Raw genomic sequence first — 19,443 nt, forward strand, 5'->3', positions numbered from 1 at the left:
CTAGCCTGTCCTGATAAAACTTCTGCACTAATTTAGTCTCTGAACACCCTTTCAATAGAAGCTCCACCTCCTTTTTTAAGTTCTCCATTATCAATGTCACTCACTTTTATATCTCATTTTTTTCTTGATACGTACTTCTGGTTATCTGAAACTAAACTCCAAAGTAAGTTGCAACTTTTTCAACATTTTATATGATCTAAGAGCCTGATTTTACAAGTTCCATTTGTCTCCACTGACAACCTAGGAAACCTGCAAAAAGCCCCACCAGCTCACTCATCTTGGAAGAGAAACCTAGAGTTTACTTCACGTTCACTAAGTGGAACATGACCATCTCCATCAAACATCTAGAATTCAAGAATGCACTTCATAAGGATCCAGAAAGATTCTTGTAGCTACATTCCAGTCTGAGCTATTTCCCAGGGAAGGACACTCTTTCAATGAGATTGATACATTTGTATTTTATTGCTTTGAGCCTTGGAGGATGAGATGATAGATATCTGAAAAATAACAAAAATGGACAAATGGACTAAAAGGTCTGAACTTGGGCTAGAATTTGCTCCAAAAGTAAGTTCACTGCAATTTTCTGTATGGATGTTTTGTACAGAATTTTACTGATTTTTTTTTTTCAACCTGGATATTGATCAAAGAGTTTTAATTTTGGCTGTTTCAATATGAAGATTCTCATGGCTTAATGAAGATCTCCGAGAGCCAAAATGTTTTAACTGAATGTTACCAATGTAATAACATGAACTCTTTAAAACATTTAATCTCTAATGAAAATAATTCTCTCATGTACAAGGGCTATAATACACTTGCCTCAGACTGTATAAGACATCAATGCCAACAGAGGGATAAGGCTTGAGAAAATTTTTAGAGGAGAAGACATCTGATAATGCTGAAATATCACCCATATAAAAAAAGTCTTCAGCTACCACTTGCAAGTACCTCTCTGACACTTTGCAGCTCAGACTGACTTCATCAGGTAGAAATAAACACAACCTGTCAACACAATGGTCATGACCCAAAAGTTGTTTCAATTGTTCTTATTCTGGAATGGTCAAAATCAGATTCTGAACAGATTGTATAAGCTTATAGAGACCCACCAGTTTAGCCATTATTTGCTAACTCTACTCTAAAAATCTTGTGAATAGTATACATAATATCAAAGTTCAGGAATCTGATTTGGTGTTATTCAGGTTTACAGGAAATTAATAGGCTTTGGGTTCAAGCCGGTTACCAAGGCACAAACCATTTTTGGAAGTTAAGATCTGACCTCCCCAGTTAACAAGTCATACAGCTCCCAGACTATCAACAGTGATAACATTCTTGCTAACAGGAAAGATCGTGCTTTCCACAACATCATCAGTTATTGAGAATTACCTACTTGTGAACAGAAGGTGCCTGACTATAAAGCTGTGAGGCAACCATTGGAATTGAAGTCAGAATAAGCAAAATATAGTGATTGTGTCAGCAAAACATCTTTTTTGTTTAAGGAATATCTTATGTATGCCAAACTTAGAATGAAGTGTATGACACATTTCATTCTTTTCTCTCACAGTAATAAGTAAAGTACATTTAGCAAAATGGTGGACCTGACTGAACAAATAACAAATAATAATGATGATGCCTGCAGAAAATCCATAAAACATAATTATTCTGGCTTTTATCCAGCATATATAAAAAGCTCAAAACATATTTCTTTGATGAAGCAAGATGCTTCTGAGAACAAATATCAATAACTATATAGAGACCTTTAGGTAAAACCTCACATATGAAATGGTAATTCCTCAGAAATTTATTTAGCAATGCACTTTGCTGTCTTAATAGAACTACTTTTGAGACCCAAACTTCTTAATAGGAATACTTTACAACAGAGGACAATAATTAAAACAGAGGTTGGGGTACAGTAGGAGCCAAGAAATAGCACCACAGAGACAGTATAGTATATAGGTATTGCGTATGCTAAACCTTGATTTTATTAGACATAACACAATTGCAGATTAGTAGGAGGTTTAAAAGAGGGAAGGGAGAAAAAGGAAAACGCCCTCAATTTTTGAAAGAGTCAAACCAATCAAGAAAATGTATAATTTTAAAAATTTAGAAGTTGACAGTTAATTTTCTCAAGCATTCAGGCACATTGCCCTTTTATATTACTATGCTTTATGAATTATGAATTCTGGCTGACGAGAAAGCCTAAGGCTGACAATGGAGCTGTGGTGTCAGTAATGCATTGTCATTTCACACTGTATAAGTTCCCACCATACCTAGCTGGATTTTTCAAGTTTAAATAATGCTACTGACTGCCAAAGATTTCACTAAGAGGTCTGATGAAAATATATGCTCTATTGGTAAGATACTAATCCCTATTAACTAGAAAAGGGTCAAATACTTTGAGAGATAGTCAGTTTTTTTGTCTACCATGGGTCTTCAGATGTAGCTATATTCCCTCACCATAGTTCACCTATTTTGAGTCAGACAGTGAAGTAGAAAACCAGTTTTCCAGCATCTAGCAGAATGAAATTTGGGTAGAAAAGACAGGTGTTCTGTGAGATTTTACATGGCTCTTGTTGTCAAGGAAACAATTTCTTTTGGCTTTGTAAGGCTTGGTAATGATGGCCCTGGCTGCAAATCAGGCAGCATAGAACAATGGAGGCTATTTATCTAATGTAATTATATATGTACACACATACACACACTTACTCTCACATTAAGGAGGGAAAGATTTAGTAAAACTGAATTATGAAAACATTCAAGTTTGGAAAATGTTCTGAATATCATTTGAGAAATATATTGATAGAAGAGGCATTGGCCCTGGCTTAAGTCAATCCCATCGCTAGATTTTAGAGCCTACCTGAAAATATGATGTTCAAAAATGCAAAAAAAAAAGGTAAAATGCAAAGTAAAGAGCTCATTTGTGTCCCATTCCAGCCAAATACTTAACTAGGTACTTAATATTTAAAGTGTGGACTCAAAAGATGGTGAAGAATACTTATAATTTGGAAATTGTGGAATCTACCTCTTTTTTACCTTAGAACCTTTGACTAAGTCTGAATCTGAAAATCAGATCCATGATCTTATATATAATGTTAATATTTTACTGATACAACACAATATAACATTCTTTGAGTTAAAATGGAAAGGGAAGCTCCTAAGGATGGACTTTTGGACATAGGAGGAGAGTGAAGCAATGAGGAAAGACACCAGGTGGAAATTCACCAACTGATTGAAAAATTGATTGATTGTCCTGGATCACAAAAGGAGAAAGGTTTGCACAGTGCTGATGGGGGTAGAAAATGTACCAGGAATATCAAAGCACCAAATTTTGTTCTATGTAGAAAATTTAAATCCATTTTAATTAGGTGTCCAAATCTCATGCTAAGATAGGGCAAGGTAGGAATAATAGCTGGCATACAAAATCTTCCATAACTATTAGGTTTGGAAGCTGTAGTTAGAAATCAAGGATAATGAAGAAGAAATGAAGAGAGAAAAAAAGGAGGAGACCAGAGAAAAAAAGGAGGAGACCATGGTGGTCACTCCAGAAAATAAAAAAGGAGAGAGGTTTAAAACCTTCACCTGTGTAATATGGATTAGTGTATTTTCTGATTTTCAGTTTTCTCACTGAGATTTAAATTTACCAAGGTGAAATAAGCATTTTCTGTAGAAAATTTTTAATTCGGAAGACTTTATTTTCATTGAAAAAAGCAAAATATCATCTAGCATTTCCTACTAGACTTAAAGTCTTAAAGTCACCAATAAGCTATTTAGCCTATTATTTCAAAGGACTGATTTCTCAGATTTCTGAGGAGCGCCATGTGGAAGATGCTTAAGGGACATTGTTTTCTTCTCTTGTGAGGAAGTATCTAAGCCTTACTGTGTCTGCGAAACAATATCAGTTGTTCTAAAACAATATTTTTTAAATTTTTATTTGATTGCAAAATACTTAAGGTCTCCTAAAAAAATTATAAAGAGGCATGACTCTCATACATCATTTTCAGCTCAAAAATGGAGGAGTGCCAGTGAGTCAGAGAAAGCTACTATGTATTTCAACTGCTTTTAATTCTATATAAAAGATTCTCCATTAGTATAATGATGAGCAGCAATATGTAACCTTGAAAGGAATTTGGTTTTGCCATATTCAGGAAAAGTGTTCTTTTTCCTTTATAGCCAAAAGGAAGCTCTGCTTTTTTGGATCTTCTGCTATTAAATTGGCTTTCTACTAGCTCATCACTGGCATAACATAGGTGATAAGTCTGTTTCCTCTGTGAACAAACATGAAACTGATGAGCAAATAAAGAACTAGCCTTTTGTACTATTTTCATGGTGTGATGTTACTGTGATGTTACAAGGAAGCAAAATGGTAGCTGAAGAAAATATGTAGTGTTGTTCAATATCAATGCAATTTCAACATGGAAATGAGAGAGAAACTGTGAAGTTCTGCACTTTTATTAACTGAAATACAGACTCATTTCTCTCACCAGGTCCAGCCAATCAGACTTGAGACAATATAGTTTCTCAAAAGAAAAAAAATACAAACCCAAACATTAATTTGGATACTAAGATTTTGGAAGCACCTCTACCCAGTGTTCAAATGAAAGGTTTACAGTGTTCAGGGAAAAAAAGTTGAGTCTTGGAGGGCAACACTGATAGAGTGTGAGTCAGTTTTAGAAGACCAGCTGATTCACCTGAGTCTTGATCAAGTATTCAAAAGTGCTTGTATAAAATGAACACACTGTATCTCCTTTATTATAATAAAATAATTCATGCTGGGCTTTTTTCAAACTCAGGCTCAAACAGAAAACAGGGAATATTTGCACTGCCCTAAAAACCCTAATGAAATAGGAAGTAATCTACTTAGGATTTTAAGCAATATTGAAATAAAACAAACTTACAAAGTTACATTTACTTTAATCATTGTCTTGCTCCTCTCTGTAGTACAAGACAATAAGGAAAAAAAACCCTGTAAATATTAAGTAGTTCTTAATGATAATATGGTTCTTAGCTAATAAATGTGTTTTATTATACTTTTTCCATCTGTCTAGTGATTATTTTGGCCCTTAAAACAACAGTAACACTAACATAATAAACCAATTAGACTTCCAGCATACAGTCTCCCTCCACAATAAAAGCTGCTTGAACCTACTTCTTTTCTGAGTAAGCTTGCATGTAAATATTTAAAACATTCTTTCACTTTGTTTTTTTTCTCATTTTATTACCTATAGCAAACCTTCATTACAATTGACATAGCTTATATAACCTGAGACCCTTTTAGAATGTGGTACATACTGGGAAAAAAAAAATAGTTATCAAAAAACATGTTTAAACCAAGCTCTAAACTTCAACAGGCTCAACTGAACATTTTTTCTGAGGATCTATGTCAACCCAACACATTTCCCCACTCCTTGAATCAAATGAGACATTTACTTTCATCTTAAGTGGAAAAAAATGGTCTCCCTTGGACAGGAACAAAGTTACTTCTTTGTGTTTGCACCTTATTAATTACTAAATGTGAAAATATTAGATCCTACAATTCAGTGACCTGTCATCAGATCTTATTAAGTCTACTCTTTTGAAGAGTTCCTCTGGACTGAATAGGACTCTGCTAGGCTAAAATACACACTGAAAAAAAGGCTGAAGCACATAAATATCTTTTCTAATGCTGTCTTTGAAAAAGATGTCTGAATGTTTTTATGCTCATTGTAGGCACAATTAATATCAATAAACTTTAATGTAACACATAAACCAATTAAGTATTATGACTCAAACAGGTGTCCATTCATTTAGAATAAAAAACAAACAAAAAAAATACATGTCCAGTAGAATTCAAACCACTACTTCCAAGAAATGCACAGGACATGAAGTAATAGATCACTGGCTATCTACAAGAAACATTTAAATTAAAGCCACTAGGTGTCAGCATATAAATATGCCTAAAGAGATTTATCTGCCAGGAAAAGTACTTGGCAATAAACAAATACACAAAATTGTAGGTGGTTGACCATGTCCTTACAAAGCCATGGAAGAAAGCCGTAAACTCATCAGGCTCGCTGATAAATATTAGAATGATTGAGAAATATTTTTCCACATGATAAATGAGTCTTGGTTGCAATTTTTTAGTTTGTAATAAAATGCACTGGATAGTCTAACTTACACAGACCTTTAGTAGTTTGACTTCAAAATAAATGCTTTCCCAACCAAAACCTTCTGATATCAGAAGGTGGTCTTGTTGTCATGAGACACTGTCTTACACAGATTCTTCATACTTGCATGTTCGCTGAGCCGCTTAGTCCTTGTACTGCAATTCCTCAGTAGAAACCAAGTTTTTCTCCAGTAGCTTTCTGTTGTCACTGAGACCCTAATGTGGCCCCTCAGCCATGATGACATAGCTTACTGGGAGCACAAAAACTAGGGGCAAAGTTAAGTAATTTATCTTACTAATGATCTGTTATTAAAGTAGAGCTAATAACTCAAAAGAGCAGGATGCTCAAGGCAGGTAATACTGCTTTAACAAGCACACTGAAATGACAGTGTACTTCAGTCACTGTGGCCTGTTACTTCCGTACCATAGTAATACTTCTTGGGATGCAAGAGGGAGTTTATGTATCTGACGGGGGAGTATGTGACCAAAACTGGTTAGTACTCCTGACTCATCCCTAGCTCTTTCACCTATTGACAGACTCCTGGCATGTCACCTTATGTAATTCACTTAAGGCTCTTTGTTATGGTATTGTTCTAATAAGTAGTGACATTTCCTTGAATTTACACAATACTGTTTATTGGATATACTGTAAATATCTAATGAAAACCATAGATACCCCTCAGAGAATTCAGAAAGCATCTGAAGAGTTTTAATAGCTATTTAACTATGATTAATGAAATATCTAAATGACACACTAGTATGAGAGTGATATAGATTTAATAGCAACACTTGTATAGAGCCATAAAGATTGTACACTGATGTTAAAAGCATTGGGTGTTTACTTTATTTCAACCATTTTCTGCATAACTGTCCAGACTGCGTGACTAATCATAGTGAAGACATTATAAATAAAACCAGGGTGCTCGACGCTGAAGTTTAGCATAAATGTCTCCATTTTTGTCAAAGTATAGAGCATACTTTTAAGTAAGGAACAGCATGGTGATAGCTGCAAAAATAGATAAAAGAGATCCAGAATAAAGTGTAGCTCATTAGTTTAATCAGCTCCCATGTATGGTAAGGATGTAAACTAGGCTATCTCTCAAAGCTGAAGTGGTAGAGAAAGAAAGACACAAAGAGAGGTAGAGAAAGAGAGTGTGATAATACATGCAGCTCTGACAGATGAAGAACAAAACTAGAAAATAACTAACATCTCTGACAACTTGAAATGGAAATCAGACAGAAACTCCCAGCAAGTTTTTTTTACCCCACATTTTAACCACAGCTACTCATCAGTGTTGTGCCCCTTAAGTAATCTACTGTGGGTAATCTACTGTACTTTAGATGTATGAGAGACACGTATTTGGCCCTCTGTTCTCAGGAGATCAGGTTGTCCTGCTGTCCCCTGCCCCAAGAAATAGTCCAGAAGAGTTGCCTTACAGAAAGAAGTCGTAACACTGTCAGTAACACTGATTTTACACATCTGCAGAGAAACTTTTTTAAAGAGAATTCTAGTTGTCAGGTAATAAATTAGCTTTTTCTTTCCTAAAATTTTCTTCATAATTCCTCGCCCTTAGACACAAGCAAACAGGCAACTTTTTTTTCCACAGGAGAAGCACTAACAAATAGAAACTATAGAAGTATTTTCCTAAAGGATGCTCTTCACCTTCTTTCTGCTTCTAAATTATAGTGCTATGTGATTGACCTTATGTAAATTTATTTACAGAAGTCTAAGAAGATGTTCTGAAAAAGTTTAAGTATCAACAAATCAAGCCTACAAAAACACAGTGAGTGGTTCTGAAGAAGTTTGTTGAGTGATCTTCAGACCCAGGGACTGCTGACTTTTAAAGGCAGCTGTTGGCATAGTGTATTATATATTTAAGTGAAGTATCAGAGAGGGGTAGTTTTCCTGTCTCACATCTTTCAGCATAGCACCAAAATGCATGGGAGGATTTACAAGATTCTCCAGTTCTTTCAAGGTAAAAGTAGAGAGCTCATTTAACATCCATCTTCTGAATGACAGCACCTGAAGAGCTATGAGGCTTGTAGAGTAATACTGGCACAAAAATAAACTGATTTAGGTGAAATCTGGTGACCATGTTGGGGAAGAAGCTTAAAACCAGGGCATAAAACAATCCTATCTCTAAGAAACATTATTAAGAGAAAAATATGCCAAAAGGACTTGCACTGTGACAGGACCAAAGTAATTTCCACTAGGACAGGAACTTTGAAGGACAGGAAAAGGAAGTAACACACTTAAATAAGACTAAAGCATCCGTTCAGAACTAACATTTTATCTTTAGGCTTGTTAATTCTTTCCTATTCCCACTGTGAAGCACTCACATAAACTGAGAGTTTATGGCTTTTCTGACAATAGGCAAAGAGCCTATTAGGAGGTCATTTAAAGCTAAATTCTTCAATCTTCCCAATGCAGCTGCTGGATCCTCCTCCATGGATTACTCTATTTGTACATTTCAGCACTCAGAAACAGCGATAAATCCATCTCTGATTCCATCTACTCCAGCTAGAAGTGACAACCCCTTGATAATACCACCTTTCATTCCTTCTCCCCCCTTTCCTTTAAGGAGCAATACCCAATGAATTGAGTCTAGCAACTGTAGCCTAGTCCCCCAAACAGCCTACTAAACTGCTTCAGCCAACCAAGTTAACTTTCTCCCTCCCTCCTCCCTCTGAGGAAATCTCCTCGTGCATAGGGGAATATGGTGTAGTTGAGGTTACCTTGGCGCAGCAGGAGGGAGACGTACAAGGGCTCCACTCTTGATGGTCCCGCAGTTGCCTGAGGGCTAAGACACCCAGGTTGGGAGGGGTTTTTTAAAAACAATTCATATTTACCTCCAATGCTTTGTTGCTAATCATGATAAAGATGCTTGTTTTAGAAAAGCTGTCATTCTGTTTCACTCATCACAAGCTCCCTAGGGCAGAGAGGTGCCTGAACCATGAGGCAGACCTGCAGGAGGAAGGCCAAGCAGACCCGCGGGCAGGGCGGGGCCGCTCCCCACTTGAGCCGAGGCGCAGGACAGGCCAGGAGCTCGAACCGCTGCCAGAGATGGAAGAGGGCGGCGGCATGCCTGATGCGCCTAGCACAACGCTTTCCATCCCAAACTTTTCCTCTTTTAAGGTGGGAGTAGCACTGCAGCGCTTCCGGGCTTTTAACGGGACACTCTCTACACACTGATCAGCAATCAGCAGAGGTCCAGATTTGATCACTTAAACTGTTGGCAGCTTCTGACCGAACTGATCATCAGGTTTTTATTGACTGGCACACTCGGCCAGGGCGGGTACAGATAAAATATTGCAGCTGTCAGGGCCCTTGTTGGAGTTCAGCCATCAGTGCTCGCCCCAGCCCTGCCCAGCAGGCCGGGGGGCTGCCAGAAGCCGCCGGGTGAGAGGGGCCTCCCACTGTGCTCGGGAGCTGCCTCACAGCCCTGACCCCCAGCCAGCCACCGGCCTCACTGCCCTGACCTGCCGCCCCGACTGCCCAGCCTGCCTGGCACGCGCTGTGTCGGTGCCTCACCTGGAGATTGCTGATCTTCAGCCCCCTGGGCCCCAGCCCTGCCCCACTCGGCTCTTTGGGGCATGGCAGGACGGCGCCAGCTGGGAAGGGAGTAGAGGGAAAGAGAGGGGAGGAGAGGCAGAGGAGAGGGGTAGGAGTGGGGTAGGGAGGGGAGGAAAGGGGGAGGGAGGGGAGGGCACGGACCTACAGGCCTGCAGGCACCTGCCAGCCTGTGCTGACCCCTGACAACAACTAGTAAGTAATATATCTAAAAGAGAAAGAATTGATCAGAGCAACTGAAATTAGTCATATTTTGCAGGACACATGCAAGACAAAACTGTGTCATCGCTGGTGTGTCATTCATTGCATGTCTTGTTTCCATCACTAAAACACAGGTTGCAGCATCTGTCTTGTCTTAGCAGTTTACCTGTATTCAAGGAAGATAAACTCATTTAAAGAAACCTGGTTTAATGAGGACATTATAAATGCAGGGCAACATACAACCTCCAGAAGCCTAGTAGATCTGGAGGTAATTGCTTAGAAAGTTCAGGATGCAGGCACCTCTCTTCTCTCCCTCTTGCTGAGCATCTCACTGCCTTTCTCTCACCTCTCATCACTGCTCAGCTGCCGGGCCAGGAGGCGGGAGTGCAAGTGGTGCTGACTGAAGAAGGCGATCTCTTCTGCTAAGGGGCGAGGGCTGCCTCTATCCCCTCCATCCCCTCTGGAAAACTCAGTCAAGAAGAGGAGATAGACGACAGCAGCTTGAATGAAGTACAATCTGAGCATGGCAGTGATGGTATGAATGTGTTATTCAAACAATCAGGTGGGTCTGGCAGGGATATTTTTAGCTCCAATTATTTTGCGAGTTAACTCTTCACTTCAGAGCTTCACAGTCTGTAGTGATTCTGTTTCTTAAATCCCAAGTAGCTTCACAGTGACAGAGGTATATCTTAATTTTTTTTTTTAATTTTTTAATCTGTATCAGCAGCTGCAATACATACATACATACGTCTTGCATTGGCAATTACATTTCCTTAGTGTGGTGACACAGTCCTTTACCAAAGTCTACACTTCCAGATTATTTAAGGGTTACTATTGATTCACAGAGCTATTATCTCTTTACGCAGGGATAATAGATGTCTGAAGTGTATTAGTCTAACTCTTCAATAGGTGCCCTTTTGCTTCTGAGTAGTCAGAACTCTGTTCTTTCCGGACTGATCTGGACTGAGAAGACCCCAGACTGCCAGTCTCCCCCGTTGTGCCATGAGAGCAGTGAGAAAAGGTGCACTTGGCATAAAAATCCCTAGCATCTAAGTAGCTGTGGGCAGTAGCCAGGTGTCCTGTGGGAGGAATTTGACTGAATTCTCCCACCAATAATCAGATGTAGCACTGACCTTTAGGTGCACTACAAGCCATATCCCTTTCCTGATTTACTGGTCCACAGGGAGCGAGGAAAGAACTATTTACTTTAGGCAATTGTTCTTTTCTTTCTGACAGATGTAAATGTCAAAGGATGTCTGGGTAGCTTTGGATACTATTTAATGTCACCATTATTTTGGTGACTAACAAAAGCTGCTGGTGCCCCTGTAAACATGATGCAGTAGCCCTCTAGAGGCTAATAGGCATGGGAAGCCAATTGTATGAAAATGTCTTCACACTGACAATTTTAGTCAGTGGGGCCTCCTGATTAAAAAAAAAAATAAAATAAATAAATGCCTGATGCTGTTCAGAAAGTAGCACTGGCCCTATCTTCCGGCAAGTTCAGAAACTACCTGGAGGGAATTCTAAAATTGGCTGCCTTTTATCCACCAATGCCCTAACCCAGAAAAACACAAGATCTGTGCCCAAGCTATGAAAACTGGCTTTTTCATTCAGGAGATCTCTTCAGGAGACATGTGTGAGGTTAATAAATCTGCCTCTTGCTGGGATGCTGGGTCGTGGCTGTAGTTCTTCCTCTAGCACGCTTTATAAAATCGGTGCCCTTTTGTATTGTGAAGCCTCACAACAACAGCACAAGCCCTTTGGATCAAATGCTTGATAATTGTAATTTTCTCTTAGCAGGGTTGCAAGCAAACTGTCTGTCACAAGCAGCTGTTTTAGAATGCATAATTACACCTGCCTGCCATAGCCCACAGTGCCTGAGTAAGACATGATGGATTATTTTAAACTTGCATATTATTATTATTATTATTATTATTATTATTATTATTATTGGTATTGGTATTATTATTTTACAAAACTGAAGAGTGAAATATATTTGAAGTGTTTTTCTTGAGCCTTGTCTTACATCAAGACAAGCCAAGACAAGCCTGAGACAGCCTACATCCATCGCTTCAAACTTTTTTACTCAATTCATTTCTGCTATTATTTAAGAAGCCTATTTAGATTTCTATCCTGAAAACTTAACTCTAAGTAGAACAATGTTGAAGTAGTATGAATCTCTTCCATGTCACTAACTCTTGATTTGGATCTGTGTCCCTCCTTCTCTCTCTTGTTTCACATTAATTTTAAGACTCTCAATACAGTGTTTATATTTTACATTTACTGTTTTTACATTGTACAAAATGTGAGTACCTCATAAATATAATGATCAATTATATATACAGCTACTTGGAGAGGAAGACAGTAATTCTCTAAAGGAAACTCAAAATGATAGGAATTTAATAGCAAAGAAATAAATGAAAAAGTCTTTATCTGTGATTTCATCTCAGGAAAATATAGTTACCACTGAATTTTTAAAGCTCAGTTTCAAATGTGGCATAACAAGATAGGCAAGCAGTCCATAATCAATAAAATAAAGGGAGACAAGGAACTGAGAGATCCTTTCCCTCTTAGTGCTCTTCAGAAAAGACAAATACTTTAATTTCAAAGCTGGAAGCTTACTTACTGATTTTTAGCATTGCAGGTTTATACACTACAACAAAGGTATCCGGTAAAAAGCTCTTCTCCAAACCTCAAGATTCATAGGAGGTTGTGACAAGATACTCAAAACCGATTTTTATTTATTTTTTTTTTAAGAAACGGTCACTCAGGCAACAGTATACCTGAAGGCTTAAGAAACAATTATGAGGTAAATTGAAGGTATATGTAATCACAGTTGCTTTCTTCTAATAGTCTTTCCAAGGAAATAAAGAAAAAAACATAATAATTGTCAATAAAATGTCACTATTAACATAGAGTGACCATAGAGAAGAACCTGCAATAATATAGCATAGAAGGGAAATACTATGATACTGCTGTCATAATTAGAGATGATTGAAGAGATTAATGCTTTTTTTCCAAGAATATTAGTTTAAATTTGAAAACAAATTTCATGTCACATTTGTAACTTTTTTGTTTGCTTTCCATAAAACATCGAGCTTAGTTGGCTAAAATAGTGAATGTAAACCTACTCAAACATACTTAAGTATTTGATAAAAGCAAAATTCACTATGTAATATGGTAGTGTTTCCACTATATTGGGTGACTGTACACATACAAAAAATACAAACAATACCTTACAATTTAGAAATCAATTCCCATGGGAAGGTCCACAAAACCCCAACTTCTGGCACATGCCTCAGTAGATGAAGCCTTCTGATGATTGTGCACTGCTCTTTTTATGGTCCCAAATGTTCTTATTGAACATGAGTTTAATTAGCAGCATGTGGAGCCACAGTGAGATGCTTTTCCACATGAGGCAGTCCCATACAGACACCATGCAAGGCCTTTTTCTCCTCTGCTTCTGGCAATATGCTACAGGGCTGCTACATGCTTCTTTGTTTTCCTCCTTGTTTCCTTCCAGTTGACAACATGTATCATGCCCAGCTGTCACCCCCCACAACTATCAGAACTCAGTCTTATTTATCTACTTGGTACTCCTCTTGTCTTCTCTTTGATATAGTTTTGGTTTTGTCCCAACTAGTTACAAGCTGAACCAAACTAAACTATTCATGTTAGCTGGAAATTATCCACTACACTTAATTTTCCATCAGGGAATCCAGGTTTTAAGAAATCGAAACAGATAAATACTGGAATTTCCTCCAAGGTTAAAATTTCTACTTTTAATTTCCTTTTACCTAAGATAAAAAAAAGACAAACCAATCAGTTTTGCCAGTCATCTGTAAGAACACAGTTAATTTGCTTGTATATTATTTCTCCATCCTGTCTTCTGTTCCAGTAAATTGTGTCTCAGGAATTTTCATCTCCATTTGCAAAGAATCCAGTGCAGTATCATCCTCAAACCCACATGGAATCTCTTGGAGTTAATGTAGTATAAATGTTTATTCGTAATCAAAGAAACACTTTTGAAGCAAGCAGAGAACAAATGATGTTTCAGTTCTGATTATCTGCCATGAAGTATTCGCAAGGCACTCTAAAAGGGGAAATATTTCCTAATTAAAATTAAGAAAAGAGGTTTGGGCTTTTACTCCAGGCAATTAAATGTAACATTTGCATGCATATAATTCCATGGGAAACAAAACCCAGGAAGTGGCTGTTTGAGTGTCTATTAATTAAAAAATCCAACACTTCACTGGTTGTACTAGCTGGCCTTTTGTACAGTCTCTGTAGGTTAATAATTGAATTAAAGCATGCACAAAACGATACCAATGAAGGGCTGCTTAAAAAGAACCAATCTCTGTTCATAGAAATAATCTGATTATTTTTATTTCCATTAATAAAGATGTATAATTCAAAGGGGTATATGATTCCAGAATTAAAAAATTCAAATATCAGATCAACAAAGTACCCAACATGTGCACACGGTGACAGTAGGATTTGGTATCCTGCTCTTTGTGGTGGTTTTTTTTGTGATTGCTAGCCTAAAAAATGAACCACGGCCAGAAACCATTATAAATATATAGAAAGTATTTATTTTGGGAAAAAATCTCTGTAAAAGAAAGTGGAAAATTGTCGAGGAAGGTACTGTCATCTGCTACGCAACCTGAAGTTATCTTTAGATAGAAAGCAAGTTCAACTAAACCCTCTGAAACAACAGAACGCAGAGTCATTAGTGTAGCTAGATCAATAGAAAGGAAAAGAAACATGGGCTTCATTTCACTCCAACGCTCTTGAAGATGACCTGCTGAAGATTTATCAGTTTTATATAGGAGGATTTGCCCTCCTCCTCCTCCTTTTTATTTTCTTGAAAATTGTACAAAGTGAAATATAGCAAAAAGTCTAGGGGGGGAAAAAGTACAGTTTGAAGACACTAGACCATTCTTGCTTCTGGTTTCTGTCAATAAAAGAAAACTAATCAAGGGCTGATTTGTAAGGCTATGGTTTTTTTAAGTGTGTATTTTCACACTATGACAAAGCTTTATGCTTTTTGTAGTACTTCACTGCTCCTCCACTGTGCTGCAAATTTTGAACAGGATGGTTTCTGGAAGTTTACTTACTGCTTAAACTTATTAGGCACCATTTTATGTTCATTTTACACTGGTGCTGTAGAATTAACCATACCACCTTTGGCACAAAAAAAACCCAGTCTGGCTCATTGCGTGAAATGAGAAAGGACTAATGGTGGTTTTAAAGTCACATGTACAAATAAGAAGTGTGGAGAGAAAAATGGCAGGCAGAAAAGAGAGAGATAGGATGAGAAAGTCGTGATGGAAAGAGGTGGGCACAGTGAAACAAACTGAATGCAAGATAAATGGAATGTCTAGAAGCAGCTAGAAAAAAACCCAGAAGGTTTTTAGCTGATTGAGATGTGGAGCTGGTCAGTATTTTTTTTAATCTACTGAAATTTCAATGATTCAATAAGCTCTCCACCTCTGTTAGAGAATTCAAACCTATTTCATATTTTCTCTCACTATATATTTATCCATATATATATGGATAAATATATATATGGCATATTATCCAAATAATATGCCATATATATATAATCCATATATTGGCATTATAAATCCATATATTGGCATATTATCCAAATAAATGGGAGAATGACACTTAGGGACCTATCACAGAGAACTCAATGAACTCCAGAGATGTTTTGTGTGAGCATTGTCATTGTACTCTAACTTATATTTGGGGATGAAAACTCCAGACAAATAGCTAGTTATAGGCAGAGAGCACAAAGCATTAGCAGTTCTGGCACTCTGAGACATTTGATACTCTTTCTATGTCTGACCAAATCCTGGTTTAGATTTGACAGAGACAGAGTCTTCAGCTCCCTTTCTTTTTTTCTTTTTTTACCTTAGCTAGAAAGCAGCAAGTCCCAACTAGACCAGAAACAAGGCAATAGGTCAGATTTCTTCAAAAATTTCAGACGGATGTTATAGCTTCCAGAAGTCATATTCTGATCCAGCTGTAAGTATATCCACAGTAGTATGGCATTCTTGGGTTTAAACAAGTACTTGAGACCAAAATCAGATTTTACAGGGGACACTAATGTTAAGCAGAGTTCCTCTAGTAAAAAATAAATAAATACCATTACACAAAATTTGCTGGCTTTTTAAGCAAGCACAGTTAACATAAGTTTATTTCGGGGGGTTTTTTGTTAATAATTGTAATAAAAGGCAAATATTCTGTATGTGTCAAGGTAGCAAATGTTAAGGAACTCTCTACACAGCACTGTAAAATAGCGCTCTCATACTCTTGTTCAGTTTCCTCACAACATTACAGCTGCCAATAACAAGAAATCAGTGTGGAATGTCTGAAAAACAAATCGAATTTGACGGATTTTTTTTTATATTAGATCATATATATTGTGTTCAGATTTCCACCATAAGAAAAAATACTGGAAGTTCTTTTTCAATAGTATTGTAATAGATTTGTTGTTTAGGAGTTCTTTAAATATTCCACTAACAAGCTATGGTGTTGTGGTTTACCCCCAGTCAGCAATTAAGCACCACATAGCCGCTCACTCACCCTCCTCCCCCGGTGGGATGGGGGGGAGAAAGGGAAGAGCAAAAGTAAGAAAACTTGTGGGTTGAGATAAGAACAGTTTAATAATTGGAAAAAAAAAAAAAAAAAACATTGTAATGAAAAGGAAAACAACAAGAGAGTGAGAGAGGAACAAAACCCTGGAAAAAAAACAGTGATACAACTGCTCAGCACGCACCGACCGACGCCCAGCCAGTCCCCAAGCAGTGATCACTACCCCCAGCCAACTCCCCCCAGTTTATATACTGAGCATGACGTCATATGGTATGGAATAGCCCTCTGGCCAGTTTGGATCAACTATCTTGGCTGTGCCCCCTCCCAACTTCTTGTGCACCTGGCAGAGACTGGGAAGCTGAAAAGTCCTTGACTAGTGTAAAAATTACTTAGCAACAACTAAAACATCAGTGTGTTATCAATATTATTCTCATACTAAATCCAAAACACAGCACTATACCAGCTACTAGGAAGAAAATTAACTCTATCCCTGCCAAAACCAGGACATATGGATAAACTGCTGACACACGCTGCAAAATAAAATGTATAGATACATAGAGTTTGTGGTAGTCTTGAAAGATTCTGATTGTCGTATAATTCTTCAAAGGGAATTTTTTTTTAACTAAATCAAAGCACTGACTAATTGTCTGTCTGCTATTACAAGAGGATGAAAAAAGTCCTGTTTGAAAGGACTGCCTTTCAAGTTACTGTAACCAGACAGTGAGCTAAACCCTTCTGAAATAAGCTTTCAGGGACTATAAAACACATCAGTATTTCTGTCTCAAAAACTGAAACTAAATACAACATCTCTAACCTCATTTAGAATCAGCTTGGATTTCATCATCATCATCATATTAATGGATGTAAATACCTTTGCTGTTTTTATGCTACAGAAACAGGAAGTGATACTGCATATTTGGTGTTCATCATATATGCTCATGTCTGATGGTGGCATACACATTGCTATCCATGCTGTAAGAATATAATGAAAAATGTACTATCTATTATCACTTGCTTCTGGGAGAAAAATACTACATATCTTGACCACTGCGCCTATACAAAAAGTAACATACTCCAATTATACATACACATACACACATGCATACCTGTACACATACATTTCTTCAAGAGCATGTCCAAAGAGCAAGCTTGCTTACTTCTGTTGTACCTTTGTTTGTGACCAGGCTGTTTCTCCAATTTGTGATTTTATGTAAAACTTCTCCATTGTTTCCCCTTTTTACTGGGAAAAAATCCAAACAAAAGCAGAAACCCCACACTAAAACGTATCTACATCATATCTACAAGAGCTAGCATTTTCAAAGATGCCATAAAGATTCAGGTGCCCTGACCCTGTGTAAGTTAAAGGTGACTGAGTTTTCACCTCCTTTAAACAGTTCTACCAATCCCTCACAATTATATTCGCTGGACACTGATCATTTACAATATATACTGAAAATGGGGGGCTAGGGGACACCTACTGTTACTTCTTGTTCTTTAATTTTAATCTTGGTTACACTAAAACATAACTGGAGCCTAATTATCAGTATTTTTTTATTGGCATTCAAGTGTTCACCCTGCCTTCTCATGTAAATGAAAAAACTGCCTTCTTAGGGCAGCATACCACTTAAAAAATATTTGTATCATCTAAAGACTGCAGCATTACTCTTTATAGTTTCCTTGACCAGTTGATGTGTAGAAAATAACAATTATGAGGGGGAACTATTTATTGTGTAACTATTGCTGTCTTCCATGCTTCAAGTTCCTTTTTGACAATTCCTCAAGTTTTTACATTCTATTTGTTATTTCTTCTTTCTTTTTCTTGATATCATTCCCCTTTGAGAAACATTTAGCAAGGTGCTCCACTATTTTAGCTTTTTCTTTTTTTTTTTTTTTCTGGTTAGGTATGTGACACTCACAATTCTAAGTGACACCTACCCTACCTGAAGAATTTTGAAAGGAATTTTAGGAGCTGTTAAAAAAGGGGGCTATTTATGATATCAAACAGGGAACATGTTAATTGACTTTAGTCAGCCTGGCAAGGATAAAAAACACGATCAGGCCTATGGTACCATAAATGGAGCAAAGATTTAAGTCAATTTGGACTAATAGAGTTCAGAGGTTTTACTAATTAACATCTACAGGGACAGCAAACTGTGGCTGCAAAAGAGAGACTTGCTGTTCTATGTTCAGGGGAAAAAAAAAATTCAACATGTTTCTACGTATCATTAAATAGCACGTGACATCTTGCTAGGCCTGCAGGAAAATAAGCAACAGCAATATGTTTCATAGAATCATAGAATCATGAAGGTTGAAAAGACCTTTAAGATCATCAAGTCCAACCATTAAAATAGCACTGCCAAGTCCACCACTAAACCATGTCCCTAAGCAACACATCTACATGTCTATTAAATACCTCCAGTGATGGTGACTCAACCACTTCCCTGGGCAGCCTGTTCCAGTGCCTGACAACCCTTTTGGTGAATAAATTTTTCCTAATATCCAATCTAAACCTCTCCTGACGCAACTTGAGGCCATTTCCTCTTGCCCTATCACTTGCTACCTGGGAGAAGAGACCAACACCCACCTCACTACAACCTCCTTTCAGGTAGTTGTAGAGAGCAAGAAGGTCTCCCCTCAGCCTCCGCTTCTCCAGGCTGAACAACCCCAGCTCCCTCAGCCGCCCCTCATCAGACTTGTGCTCTAGACCCTTCACCAGCTTCGTTGCTCTTCTCTGGACACGCTCCAGCACCTCAATGTCTCTCTTGTAGTGAGGGCCCCAAAACTGAACACAGTATTCGAGGTGCGGCCTCACCAGTGCCGAGTACAGGGGGACAATCACTTCCCTAGTCCTGCTGGCCACACTATTTCTGATACAAGCCAGGATGCTGTTGGCCTTCTTGGACACCTGGGCACACTGCTGGCTCATATTCAGGCG

Source organism: Mycteria americana, chromosome 2 (assembly GCF_035582795.1).
Source record: "Mycteria americana isolate JAX WOST 10 ecotype Jacksonville Zoo and Gardens chromosome 2, USCA_MyAme_1.0, whole genome shotgun sequence".
NCBI classification, from domain to species: Eukaryota; Metazoa; Chordata; class Aves; order Ciconiiformes; family Ciconiidae; genus Mycteria; species Mycteria americana.